Source organism: Euprymna scolopes, chromosome 21, assembly GCF_053919585.1.
Source record: "Euprymna scolopes isolate OS-2025 chromosome 21, ASM5391958v1, whole genome shotgun sequence".
Lineage (NCBI taxonomy): Eukaryota > Metazoa > Mollusca > Cephalopoda > Sepiida > Sepiolidae > Euprymna > Euprymna scolopes.
In genome coordinates this window covers 12047557-12062200 of record NC_136502.1, presented here as the reverse complement: position 1 = coordinate 12062200, position 14644 = coordinate 12047557, and the positions used below count along the sequence as shown (strand labels likewise).

The 14644-nt window shown below is 42.8% G+C and overlaps 1 protein-coding gene across 3 annotated transcripts in view; it reads left to right on the top strand.

Annotated features, from left to right (window-relative positions):
- Nucleotides 1-14644, top strand: part of LOC145241990 (protocadherin beta-13-like) — a 261801-nt gene that overhangs the window by 193781 nt on the left and 53376 nt on the right. For all 3 annotated transcript variants that reach the window (XM_080104870.1, XM_080104869.1, XM_080104871.1), the window contains exon 3: nucleotides 7734-7816. The gene's annotated coding sequence lies outside the window, so the exon portion shown is untranslated. The remainder of the gene's footprint in view (nucleotides 1-7733; nucleotides 7817-14644) is intronic.

The following is a 14644-nucleotide window of genomic DNA, read 5'->3' as shown; positions in this document are numbered from 1 at the left end:
CCTAGGTGGGAAACACATGTTCAAATTTGGCCCCTCTTCGTACACACAGACTTGCTAACTGTATCCATCTGCTTTCAAAAGCCACACGATGCAGCCTTCTTCTGTCGCATCTGATCTTTACCCGTAGTTGGTGTTTAAAGAAAGCGATCAGATCCTGATCAGAAAAAGGCAGCACCCCCTGGCCATCTTGCAGTCTCGATATCCAAATCACCATTCTCGCCACGGCCAGGATTGCGACGTAGACCATTTGTCTCTCCCGGTCCCACGCCGGCCTCACGCTGTCCACTACATTTGATACAGTAATCGGGTGAGGATGCTCATGGTCGATGCGAGCCATCATCTCGCCAACACACGACTGGCGGAGTTCGCGGCAATCGAAAAATGCACGATCAGTTGTTTCCACGGCCGTTGTCCCGCAACGGGGACAGGCAACTCCAAAAAACCAGAATTGCATTGTATATTGTTGAGGGGAAGCGCATTTCGGGCCAATCGCCAGGTCAGAGAGAACTCTGAATTGTTCAGATGACTCGAACCTGGTGCCAACCCAAATGCGCATATAGCGAACGTTGGCGGCCCCCCCTCACTAGATCCCTGTGGAGTTCCTTACAGGTGGCAGTCACAAGGTCGCTGGACTCTGGTAGTCATTTTAGCGCGGCTAGGCACTCTTTTAGGAAGGCTGAATCTCCCCGCGGCCTGCGACGACTCTCAATAGCGGGGTCGAGAATGAGGTCGGGAAAGGCGGCAGTGATCGCGGGGTGCCACGGTTGAGCATCTTGAAGGTAGTGGCTAAGGAAGGCCAGCCCCTCAAGTCCAGCATTCCCAAACCTCCATCACACGGACGTTGAATACAGACCTGTCTGCTTACCCAGTGTGTTCCTCTGTCCGAAAGGAGAAAGGACAAGAGTTCGACAAGAGCTTTTAGGTGTTGTGCAGGCAGGGGAAGTATGGCCAGTCGGTAAAGGATGAGAGGAAAGACGTAAGTGGCGCACGCCTCAGCTCTACCTTTTAAGGAAAGTTTCCTAGGAAGCCATGCATCGACCGCAGCTGCCACCTTTGACTGTACCTCTGACCAATTCTTATCAAGCTGGAGACTTGGTCCGAACCACATGCCGAGGATCTGAACCGGGCCATCCGTCCAGCTGAAGGGTGCTGGGAGGTTTGCGTTGCCACTCCAGGCACCGAACCGCAGTCTGACCGACTTGCTGCGGTTTATCTTGGCCCCCGTGATTCTTTTGTACTGTGCAAGCGCCTCCGACACGATCTCAATGTCTCTGAAGCTCGACACAAAGACCGTGACATCATCGGCGAACGCGGATACCTTGGCAGCTGAGCTGCCAGGCAGAGCCATTCCGCACAGGGTCGAAATTGCCTCCCCACGTCTCAGCTTGCGGAGAAGAGGCTCCAAGGCCAGGACGTAAAGCAGGGGCGACAGCGGACAACCCTGATGAACCGACCGAGAGATAACAAAGGGTTTCGAGCGCTTTCCGTTGACTTGCACAACAGCTGTGGGCTGTCGATACATCACGGAGATCCACTTGCAGAAGCCCGGTTTAAAACCGGCAGCCTCTAAGACAGATGCCAGGAAACAATGGTCGACCCTATCGAAAGCTTTGGACTGATCTAAGTTAATCAGCGCAGCTTCTGTGTCGTCATCTATTCCCCCCTCTAGGATCGTGCGGATCAGGTGCAAGTTGTTCTGAATCGATCTCCCCTTCACAGTGTAATTCTGTTCTGGTTCAATCAACTCTTTGATAACAACCTGCAGCCGATTTGACAGGACCTTGGCCAAAATCTTCAACTTTGTGTTAAGCAGAGTTATGGGTCTGTAGTTGTCTAACTCTTCCCCACCATGCCCATCACCTTTCCTCAGCAATGTGATCACTCCCTTGGTTACCTGCCCTGGGATGGATCCCTGAGCAAACCAATGGTTGAAAACATCCGTCAGAAGAGGCAGAAACATGGGCGACAGCCTCAAATACAGTTCGTATAGCAGACCATCGAATCCCGGCGATCTGTCATAGCTGACCTGCTTCAGCGCAGTAAAGACCTCCCGCTCTGTCACCCGGCCCTTGCAACCAACTGCTCTAGCCACGTCAAGACGGGGAGAGTTGGCCAAATAGTCGCTAAACTCAAGGACCGGAAGATCGGGCTACTGCATAAAATGCTCCTCGAAATGTTCTCGAAACCCCTCGTAGATCTCCCGAGTCGATTCAAGGGTATTTGTCCGAGCCACGCCTAGAAATCTCATGATGCGCAACAGCGTCAGAGTTGACTGCTTTGTTGCCTATCTTTCTAAGCCTAGCTCTGACTACTTGACCTTCGTAGCGCTCGCTAGTCTTGCGCAGAAGATCCTGCCTAGCTAGTTCCTGACTAACCCTATCACCCTCCCCGGTAGCCCGGGTTAGTTTCTGCTCTAGCTGCTTTTTCGTCTTGGCCTTATCTAATGCGAGGCACTGAGCATACTTGACAGAGAAGCTTCTAATGTTGGCTTTTAGACCTAACACCACTTACTCCCGGTAACTGCCCCCACCAGAGCCTTTTTAATTAATTCTCCTAACTGGTCTCGGAAGTCTTGTATCTCCAGAAGGGAAGTGTTTAACTTCCAGTACCCTGCTAACAGGCCTATTTCCTAGCTTCAGCCGAACCATAACTAGTTTATGGTCTGACTGACCTAACCAAGTGAACGTGGGGCAAGATAGGAAATCTATTTTGCCTCTTCTAACTAGTATCCTGTTCAAATAGGTATTCGGATAGGAAGGAATGCTATTGATCCACGTCCACATCTGCCGCCCTGGATGCTCGAACCGAACCCTGTCGACCAGATCGCATCTAGCCATCAGGTCAGCCAGGCTGGGCTCAAATCTTTCCAACCCTCTAGCTTCGCCTCCTACTTTATCTAAATCTGGGTCTAATATGGCATTCCAATCCCCCATTAGCACTACCCGCTTCCGACAATCTACAAACGCATCAAGCTGACTGAAGAATGAGACCCTCTCGCAAGCGGTGCTGGGCGCATGAACCACAACTACCCGAAACACAGAATCTTTTACGGCAACATCGGCCATGACCAGCCTGCCCACCGTATCTCTATGAACAACGTCGACCATCACGGACAGAGTTCGTTTCACTAGCAAGGAGACTCCCCTTCCCCACGGGCTGCCATATGCTGAGAAAACTTCAAAATCCCAGTTCAGCACCTGACAGTCCACAGAAGAAACAAAATGCGTCTCCTGGATCACAGCAACATCCACTCCCAGGGACAAGAGGTCGTGCCAGAGGCGAGCCGCCCGGCCCGGTGATCTCAAGCCCCTTGCATTCAAACTGGCGAAATTTAAAGACATGGTACCTACCTTTAGGGCGTGTCGCACTTGGGTCCAAAGTCGGTCGGCGTAAGGATGCCGACGTTGTATGCGATGCTCAAGGAGGTCAGGTTTTTCAGGTCCTGGCCTTCTTTCACAATGCCGCCAACGTCTAGGGGAAAGGTCAATTTTAGGGCCCTGTAGAGAGACGGATGGACCCACACTGGGACCCTTCCCTTGCATTGTTTTGACAGTTCGTCAAGGGAAGAGTCGCTTTTTTTAAATAGATCCATTTCTGGAGAGGCCCCTTCTACTGCCTCCAGAAGTGACCACAAGTTGCTCTTGCAAGCCTCTGGAGTTCAAACGAAAGTTATTAGGAACGGGGCATCCGGGAAATTTGAGGGGATGTTAACATCTTTCCCCTCTATCTGTTGGCAATCCAGCAGTGGCTTTAAAGTCTTCCTCTGACGATGTGAGAGGGCCATTGCCACCGTCAGAGGGTCAATTCGACGCAGTGCTTGTGTTTTAGTCGGTCCTCGAGAGGCAGAGCAACCCCTCCCTCTCCCGGGTTCATTCGTTTCTTTTTCTTTTTGGGATGGTGGTTCAGTTTGCATTGGTGTAGGGGTGTGTGTTGGTGCAGTGTCAGATGTTGGTGTGGTGTACGGTGTTGGTGTGGTGGGTGTGGTGTGTGTGGTGTCTGGTATTGGTGTTGTGTTGGGTGTTGGTGTGATGGTTGGTGCAGTGTTTGGTTTTGGTGAGGTGTCTGGTTTGAGGATGGGGTGGATTTTGTTGTTGTTGCTGTTTGGGATGGTGTAAGCTCACAGGGGGTGGGGGCCACCTTTTCTTCCCCTTCCATCTTTTTAATTTTCTTTTTCTTTCTCTTTTGTTCCTCGAATGGACTGGGGAATGGAAGAGTTTTTTTTCCCTCCCTCTCACTGGCAGACTCATCTTCTGAGGAGCAGTCCTTCCTTCTCTTGGTCCCCGAGTCAGTTCGTCTGGGGGGGGGGCAGTCGTTGTTCCTGGGCTGGTTTGTTCTGCACCTCTTGCTGTTGATGATGATGCTTTTCCTTCTGCTGTTGCTTCTGCTGCGGTTGCTGCTGCTTGGGTTGTGACGTCTTTGGCTGCGGCAGTTGCTGGACAATGTGTTCTGGTTGCTTGTCCAGAATTGACTGCAGCGGCTGTTGTTGTTGTTGTTGTTGTTGTAGTTGTTGTTGTTGCTGCTGCTGCTGCTGCTGCTGCTGCGGCGGCGCTTGTTTTTTGTCTGCTTGCTGGCTGGAATTGGAGGACTTTGTTTTCCCCTTTTGAGTCACTGTGACGCATCCAATGCTGGGGGATGGGTCCACTGGCTTGATTGTTGTCTGTGGGGCACAAGGCTTGTCGGCAGCTGTAGAGGCTTTGGTTGGATTTCTTTTGGGGCAATCCTTGGCCATGTGTCCCTTCTCCTGACAGTGCCAGCAGTGCGGTCTCCGTCCCTCTACTATGACGGACATTGTCCCCTCCTTGCACCTCAGTGCCGCTGGTATTTGGTTGAAGCCAGCTTTGTCGAGGCTGTAGTCTCCAGTCAGGACGTCCCTCTTCTTGCTTGTTGGGGCCACGGACACCACGTCCCCATACCGGCTGAAGACCGCTCCTAGTTGCTTTGCTCCCAGGAGACAGGGGACGTTCAGCACGGTGACATTGGTGACTATTTGGCTAAGGTATTCTGGCTGGAGTTTGATGTTTTTCCAGCACAGATTTGTCCTATTGGCTGTCTCTTCAGCCTCTCTTTGGGTTGGGAGCAGGACGTCCCACATTGCGTAGCTCCTCCTGCATATGTATTTGGCTGGGATCTTCAGATCCAGGAGGAGGTCCACCATGCTGTCCTTGTCTACTCCTGTGAGGCCTCTTTTCTTTGTGTCCGAGGTGATGAAGGACACTATCCTCTTCTTAAGGTCCTCTGCAGTGCCTGGAAGGGGTTTTATTACGTTCCCTTCCGTGAGGTCCTTATAAGTGGACTCGAAAAGGTCCCGGTATTCCTGAGGGGACATTTGGGTTTGTGGACCCCATTCAGTGTCTTCATTACTGGCAATGCGGGTCCAGGACAGTGTCGTCTGGCTTGGGTGTTGCTGTTGTTGTTTCTGCTGACCGGGGTTTGGTGGTTTGCCCAGTGGGATGAGAGCCGGCCAATCGGTGTTGAAAGTTGCCAATCTACCGGTCCCTGCCTCCTGGGTCTCTTTCTTTTTCTTCCTGGGAGGGGATTGTTGGCTCCTGGGTGCCACCTGTTGTGCTCCACCACTTATGGGGGTTGCCTCTGCTCCAGTGTTCTTTGTCAGGCTTTTGTTGCTGGGTATCTCCCTTTCTGGAGGGGTGGCTGGTTGGGGCTTGGTCTCTTGGGGAGCGTTTAATCAGGCTGGATCTTTGGTCACCCCGCCGAGGATCTTTAAAGACGCTATCGCTTCATTGATTAGCGCTTTAGTCCTTCAAGCTACTCCATCCTCATCATTTTCCCCTTTTTCTGTGAGGGGGTTGTCCTCTTGGGGAGTTGGAGTGCTACATTTGGGTGATGGTGTAGTGGACTGGGGAGCCGGGGGTTCCATCGGCTGTGGTCCACCCGCGACGTCCATTGTCTCCTCGTCCCTTGATTTCTTTTCCGTTTCTGCTGGGCGTTTGCCCTTGTGGGGAGCAGGATTGGAGGGGTCATCTTTGGCCAATGAGGATTGAGGAGCAAGAGGTGCCACTGAGTGTGGTTCACCTGAAACGTTTCTTGATCCCTCGTCCGCCATTATCTGTGCTCCCTGAGTCGGGGAGTTGCCCTCTTGGGGAGCTGCTTGTGAGTTATCTCCCTTCTGGGGGGGCGTCCTTCAATTTATTATCCGGGCGGTATGCCTCGTTGCTTTTTGCTCCCCTACTGTTGGGGAGTCGTCCTCTTGGGGAGCAGTTTTTCTTGTGGTAGCCTCCTGGCTGGGGGGATCTATATTGGTGGCCCCTGGGCTGGGAGTGTCCATTTTTTTAAGAAAGCTCTCTTCCCTGTATTAAAAATCGCCAAAATGACTGACATGGAGTCAGCGTCCAAAGTGGGGAGCCGACTTTGGCGCCAAAAAGAAGTGACGACAAAGGCAGCAAGAGGGGAGATAGAACTGAGAGAGGGAGTGGGAAGTTAGTGGAGGGAAGAGAGAAAGTGTTTCCGACCCTCCATCGCGGGAAAGTTGTAAATTATCAGCTCGGATCCCCCCATGAGGGGGGAGAGCAGAGAAAGACAGACCAAGTGGGGGTGCGGACAGAACGCTACCCAACAAGCTCGTCAGGTGTTCCGGGCACGAGAATGTGTCGCCAGAACAGCACTGTCTAGCGCAGTGTATGTATCAGAGAACAGATACTACACTTTGAGGTATTTATTTGCTCCCCCACTGAGCAAATTAGGCACAAGGCCGATTTTTAAAGTGAGGAGTGAAGGGGAAATGGGGACCAACTCCCCGGGGAGTAGGGGAGCTGGATAGTGACAATTGGTATGAAGGGTTGCCCCTAGGTCTTCCCGGCCCGAAGGCCAAGTTGACCAGGGAAGGCTAAGTAAAACCGGAAGTGATAAACATGGACTCGAGAAAGTGAAAAAGACGAATGCAGGTTAGTTTGAAAGCAAATCTTTAAAAGTTATTCAACACATGTCATCGTCGAAAACAGATATTATGTAATTAATTTAATCGAAACTTTAAAATAAATTAGTCAGCATTTGAAACAACTTATTGATTAGGTTACGGTTAAGCAGAATTCGTCTTTGATTATAAAAAAAAAAATTAAAATATTTATGTTTAAAAAGCTATCAGATTTCTCGCACCGAGAGTGGGATTAAAATGCTCTTTTCAAATTCATACACCAGAAGCAAACAAATCTTTCTGATATACAGCTTAAATATACGAGCTCTACTAATTTGCATATTTGCAAAAGGACACTTCATTAATTAAGACTTAGAAGTGTAGAGGATTATATACTAGCTATACTAGCCGCCTTTGCACACGATACAGAGAAGTTTTTTTCGTTTTTAATTTTTATTTCTTTGCATACTTTTAGACAAGACCGATTATATTCTTCAATTTAAACAACACCGATTATATTCTTCAATTTAAGCAACACCGATTATATTCTTCAATTTAAACAACACCGATTATATTCTTCAATTTAAACAACACCGATTATATTCTTCAATTTAAGCAACACCGATTATATTCTTCAATTTAAACAACACCGATTATATTCTTCAATTTAAACAACACCGATTATATTCTTCAATTTAAGCAACACCGATTATATTCTTCAATTTAAAGATTCCTTCGAAGGGTTAAACGCTACTACGTTTTCCCTGTCATGTCGAAGGTGAAAATACTGCTTTAAAACAGGCTTTAAAAGAAAGGAATAAAAAGGCATGAAAAAAACAAAAATTATTTCAGCCTTTCTTTACAGTTTTCCATTGTGCGATGAGACACCGGCCAAAGTCCGAATGGTTTGCCGTCCAATTGCTATGACACATCCTAAAGACACAATAAGTAAGACTTTCATTTTTCCTTTTGAATTTTTAAGACGAGGATTGATAATCCGTATTACTTCAATTATTCGGACTACTGTTTTCATCTTGCATGTTATTTTCACAGAGTTTCGGCCGATGTAAGCTCTGGCTTTCTTCTGGCATATCTTGTTGAACTCTGGAATCTTTCTGTCAAACTCAAGAATCTGGATGGAATTTCAAACGGCACCTTTGGTAATTGTACAGTTTAATCAAGACATTAAAAATGAAAATATCGAAAAAAAAAAAAAAAAGGTTATATTATACGTATCCGTTATGGAATGAAGTTCTCTGAAAAAAAATTTCACTAAATTTGATCAAGTAGTTTTTTTTTTTTTTACAGTGGAAAAACACGTTTTTATGACAGCGTGTTGAAGGTAGCCATTTTTAGAATATTTTGAACATGCCAGGGGGAGATAACTCAGTTTAAAGCGCCGATACTCCCTCTCCATCTTTAATACTAGCTTTTCTTCTTAAAAATCGAACCTTTTGCTCGGTATCATAACAAATTGTTTTTTCGCTGTAAAAAAAAAAAAAAAACTACTTGGTGAATTTTTTTTGGGGGGGGGAGAACTTCATTCCATAACGGATACGTACAATATAACCTTTTTTTCGATATTTTCATTTTTTAATATCTTGATTAAATTGAACAAGTATTGCACCTTTTATTGGATTCACAGGGGTGTCAAGCCCTTGCTCTATCAGCCATGACTGGGTAAAATTTCTGAGTAATCTGCAATTGTATTCTGAGCATCGCCCTCACTGAAGAGTGAACCTTCAACCTCTAGAAGAGTATAATTTAGAAATGAATTTTATAAAGTATTTCATCTGTTAAGTTACGTATTTTATCAAATACTTTATCCATTCCACAAAAACCTGTGGCTTAATGGATAAAGTACTTTATTACACTCAAGATGAGAACAGTAGCCTGAATAATACAAACTTTTATCTTTTATTTGTGTTGCATTTCATTTATTGATATTATTGTATGTATATTATTTTTGGATTCTATATTCAGCAATAACATTGATATGTTGAATATATATATGTATTTGTAGTTATTCTAATTTCGTTCAATTCATTTGAAAGCCGAAACATGTGTGTACATGTACATGCATTGATGTGCATATATTTAGTTATATGTGTGCATCTGGTTATATTACGCATCTTTATGTTTATACTAGCAGGGAGACCCGATGTTGTCCGGGATTGAATGAGAATCAACAAATGTTCCACTCTCCTATATTTTATTGACGTTGAAATCGGTGAAATCATCCATTTTTTTTTTTTTTATCAAATCGATTGATCGCCTGCTCCAGTTGCGGACCAACGGTTTACTGGGAGGAAGCTTCACATGCCTCCCCACAATGACTTAGTTTACAATCCATTGTAGTCTACATTGCACTGTAGAGAATTTACTGTTGGTTTTATAACATTATCTGTAAATAATGGCTTGAACTAAAGTTTAAAATGCAAACGTCAAATATCATGGTTCAATTGTGCTCTAAAAAGAAACATTCATTTCGAACGCACGCCTATCTACAGCTGATTTTATATACTGCGCTTTTCTGCTTGTGCTGTGATAAAACATCTCAAGTGCACTTGTGATGTAAGACTGTATAAAAGTGTTAACTTTAGTCAAAATCGGACTTTCTTTAATCGTATTTTTTTTGATTATCGATTTCCATCACAAAATCTACTTAGGAACACTCTCAGACACATCAAGTATCTTCGCATGAAATTTAAATAAAAATCCGCCCAGCCATTTTCAAGTCAATAGGGAACGAACTCTCAAACACACACACACACACACGCACCCACACATGCACGGACACACACACGCACACACACGCACACACACACATATGCATGCACACATGCACATTCATACACACACACACACGCACACACACGCATGTACACATATGCACGGACACACGCTTGCACACACATGCACACACACGCATGCACACATATGCACGGACACACACACGCGCACACACATGCACGCACACACGCATGCCCACATATGCATGGACACACACACACGCACACGCACGCACACATTCACACATTCACACACACACACACACGTACACACACATGCACGCATGCACACATAAGCACGGACACACACATGCACACGCACACACACACATTCACACGCACACATGCATGCACACATATGCACGGGCACACACACGCGCACACACACACATTCACACACACACACATGCACATACACACGTGCACACACACATTCACACACACACATTCACACGCACACACACACACACATTCACACACACACACACACACACATATGCATGCACACGTATGCTCCCCACACACGCAAAATTCCTTATATATAAATAGATATATCCTACATGTGTTAGATTTATTGTTTTTAAGTTCAAAGTTATTTAGTTCAACTTTGAAAATCTTGTTTACATAATTCTATATATTAAACGAGGGTTGTTCCAAAAGTAAAGCCTCCTATTTTTTATTGCAACTCAAAATATTAAAGAACTTTGAAAACGTCAGTAATACCATTTAAACGAGCGACCTCTCGTGCTCAAGAATTTATTTTTCTACATAGTCACCAACATTCTCAATGCACTTTTGCCAGGAATTCAATGACGCATCTCTACTTACGATGAACACCCATGACAGGAGCTGCTCTTACACCATCAATATCTGCAACAGAGCAATAAAACTTTCAGGTAATAAATGCATAAGTTCAGTCATCATAACAATGCAATTTACAATCGCCTCTGATACATTTTGGAGCAATAAAAATAAGAAGCATTACTTTTGGAATGTTTCTCATATAATGTTTCAAGTTGTAATTCTTAATTTTTTTATGTCATGTTTTTAACGAGGTACCTTCAATAAGTTTCCAGCCTTTTTTCGTATGGGTACTTTAATTAATAGTATGCACATGAAAAAACTCTAGTCCCCTTTAAAGTAATCTCCTCTGGCTGCAATGCACTTGTATCCCTCCAACAACTTCTGGAAGGCCCCATAGAAGTCCTCTTGTGTGAGCATATCAATGACCCTTGTCACAGTCTTTTTCATTGTCTAATAGCAACAGCCTCTAAGATTTTCCTTGAGCTTAGGGATTGACCAAAAGTCACAGGGAGCAAGGTCTGGACTATAGGGAGGATGAGGAACTGTCTTGTTGCCCATTTTGGTCAAATAGTCTGTGACAAGGATGGAGTTGTGAACTGGTGTATTGTTCTGGTGGAAATACCACTGGCCCGATTTGTTGACGGTCCCAGAGCATCAAGAACTACAGGATCTGAATTGATCAGCTCAACCATCTTCTTGCTGTCATGACAACGTCTTTCTTTCTGATCTTCTCTGAGCATACTTGGGACAAACTTTGTGCAAATCTTCAGCATCTTCAGTTCCTCATGAATAATTGTGTGCACAGTTCCCACACTGACATCAAACTATGCACTTATTGTCTCTATAGACACACGACGGTCCTTATCCATGAAATTCTTTATTTGGCCAATCAACACTAGTATTGTTACTTCTTTACTTCTCCCACAGCATCTCATCATCTCTCATCATCTCTCATCATCTCTCATCATCTCTCATCATCTCTCATCATCTCTCATAGACTTACTGCCTTCCTTGAATCTCTAAAACTGGTGCTTGATCTCCAAAAGTAGTCTGAAGCATTCCATATGTTTCTGTTGTATTTTTCCAAGTTTAAAACAGAATTTTATCGCACATCGTTCTTCTAAAGTGTCCTCCTCACGTCCATATTGCATTTTTGAAATTCACCAGCTGTGACGATTAGGCTTTAGTAGGGTGTATTCCAAAAATTGGTCAGTCATCTCATAAGATACATATCAATAACATACTGGATTTTCAAGAGTCTATGATAATTTTTAAATGCCTGTAAAAAAAAGTCTGGAAACTTATTGAAGGCACTTCGTACATGCTTACTTTTTTGTGCTAGTCTGTATTTTTAAAAATGTAAATGAGATATCACACGATTTAAGGGTGTTCCTGATTGCAGTGGACGTTCATTGCCAGTTCCTTGTCTGAATGTTCTGATGATATTGCGAGGTGCATGCATTAAGACCGTTTATGATTCCATTTCATAATTGATTTTAATAATTCGAATTTACAAAATGATAACATTTAAATTAAATCAAATAACTCGAAAACCTAAAGGGAATCTTTGCATATGAAAGTCATTTCCAAAATTAACATATTCAGATAAGCATGTATTTTAACATTCAACATGTTTTATACAATCGCTTTGTTCATATTTGTTTCTTATGCATAACATATAAAACAGGAGATGCATATATGTGTGTGTGTGTCTGTGTGCAAAAATATTTAACCGATAAACTCTTAAACTACTAGTTACATAACTCTGCAATTAACAAGAAATAGCAATCATTCACCAAGGATGGTTTATAACGAGCAAAATCTTTGTTTGGATGGAAGAATAATGCGTAGAGTAATATGTGGGCAAGTTGAAATGTAAAACGTTTATCAACCATTACACCCAGTGGTGCATTGGGCAGCAACAAATTTCCTCCACCTCCGCCTATCCTGAGCCAGCCTATTCAGTGAACTCCAAGAATGCTGCATACGAGTTTCACTTGACTCAGAAGCCGCCCCCTAACCCGCACACTGTAGTAGGGGTTCTGTTTATTGCTGTTTCCGTAACATACCTGCTTTACGAGAAAGGGTCGTTAGCCCTATGCTCAACCCCCAACCTGGAGGACCAGGGATCACTCTTTGTCTGGTTTCTATCCGTCGACCTTTCTGGCTAGGGTGGCTCTGCCAGGAGCTTTCACCCCCACCAGCATAACTCTAGGGATCATTCAAACACTCTAGCTCCTTTACCGCAACAAGGTGGTCATCCATTTCAACTTGCCGACATATTTTTATTACTTTTGTGCATGTGCAAATTCATTCATAGCTTCAAGTGGTTTAATTCAACATTTATCTTGTCTATATATCAATAGCCCAGATGGAAGGGAACGTGACTGGAGCACTAAATATTTTGGTTTCGATTCTAGCTGATGGTACCCAAGTTATTTTATTTTACTTTTGAAATAAGAGTTGTATAGTTTGGTTTCCTAGATGTAGATCCACTGGAATCCTTGTTTATTAAAGAGTGATCAATGGAGGACAGAGCACATGTCTATAGTATGTTTATTATACAAACATTATTGGTTAATTCTCTATTGAATATTATATATATATATATATATATATATATATATATATATATATAGCTTAAATTTAAAAGGAAAAGAGAAAGTTCAATTCCACAAAGAAGACATCCGGATAATGTCAAGCTCAACAATAATTATTGAAGCTTATACAGTAGGACAACAAGAGTATGAAATGAAGGCACAACATTATATATTGGTAGATATAGAATCAATCATTTATTGAATAATGGAATACAGGAAAAATTTGGAGGATATAAGGGACTCTTCATGCCAGGGTATTTCGAAGCCTAATGCTTCTCATCAGAAGAGTAGAGAAGATGCTAGGTAGCATGGGGAAGATGCGGCGTCTAGCGTAAGGTTCATTAGAGATGAAAAAAGATTAAGAGGAATTATAGAATGTTGGGGGAGGCTTTATTGAATTCTAAATAAATAAGGAGAAGATTATTATATATAGTATGATATATAAGATTATATATGGTCTTTAACATAGTGTTGAGATTCAGGGGTATATGTATTATGGCTAAATAGGGGTGTATTGTTGCTGCGTGGTAATTTAATTTAACGGTTTGTGGGGTGTCTATTTTCTATGGAGTGGGTAATTTTGATTTTGATTGGTGCCACCTAAACGGCAAATGGCGCCTATGAAATCGCTTATAATTTGGGGGGGGGGTTAAAACTGAAAGGTAATGTGCGGCAATATATTTATAAGTTTCTACTGTTATGATATAGGGAGTATGATCATAAGGAGGCGGGTGTGAGATTAGGATGGCAATGACTATCAGTGCGTTTAACTTGATGCAAAAGTTTAAGTATACATATAGATGGCAAAGTGGAGGAGTAAGAAAACCAGTATTACTTATGAGAGTGGTAAAAATATACCAAATAATAGTAGGGTAATTATAATAGTACAAAAGGTAATAATAATGGAAATTATAATAATAATAGTAATAATAATGGAAATTATAATAATAATAGTAATAATAATGGAAATTATAATAATAATAGTAATAATAAAGGAAATTATAATAATAATAGTAATAATAAAGGAAATTATAATAATAATAGTAATAATAAAGCTGAAAATGAAATAGAAGTAAAATTGAAGATGAAAATAAAGATGAAGATAAAGACAAAATTAAAGATAAACATTAAAAATAATATTACCAATAGTTGTGATAAAAGTAAATTCAAAATTAATGTTAATAACAGTGAAAATGAAGATAATCGTAGCGGTTATGGTAGCAATGACAGGGATAATAACGGGAATAATGATAATAACACCAATAATAATTATTGAGCTTGGCATTATCCGGATAAGTCTCCTTTTGTGGAATTGAACTTTCTTCTTCCTCTTACACATTAAGCTATATATATATATATATATATATAGATATATATAGATATATAATAAACAATTCGCTATATTCCATGAAATGTTTCCACATACGAGGGACGTTCCAAAAGTAGTGCCTCCTATTTTTATTCAGACAAAATTAAAGGTAAGCATTAAAAATAAACATTAAAGATATTACCAATAGTTGTGATAGAAGTAAATTTTATACCAATATATAGTTTTGTGTCTTTATTTCATACTCTTGTTG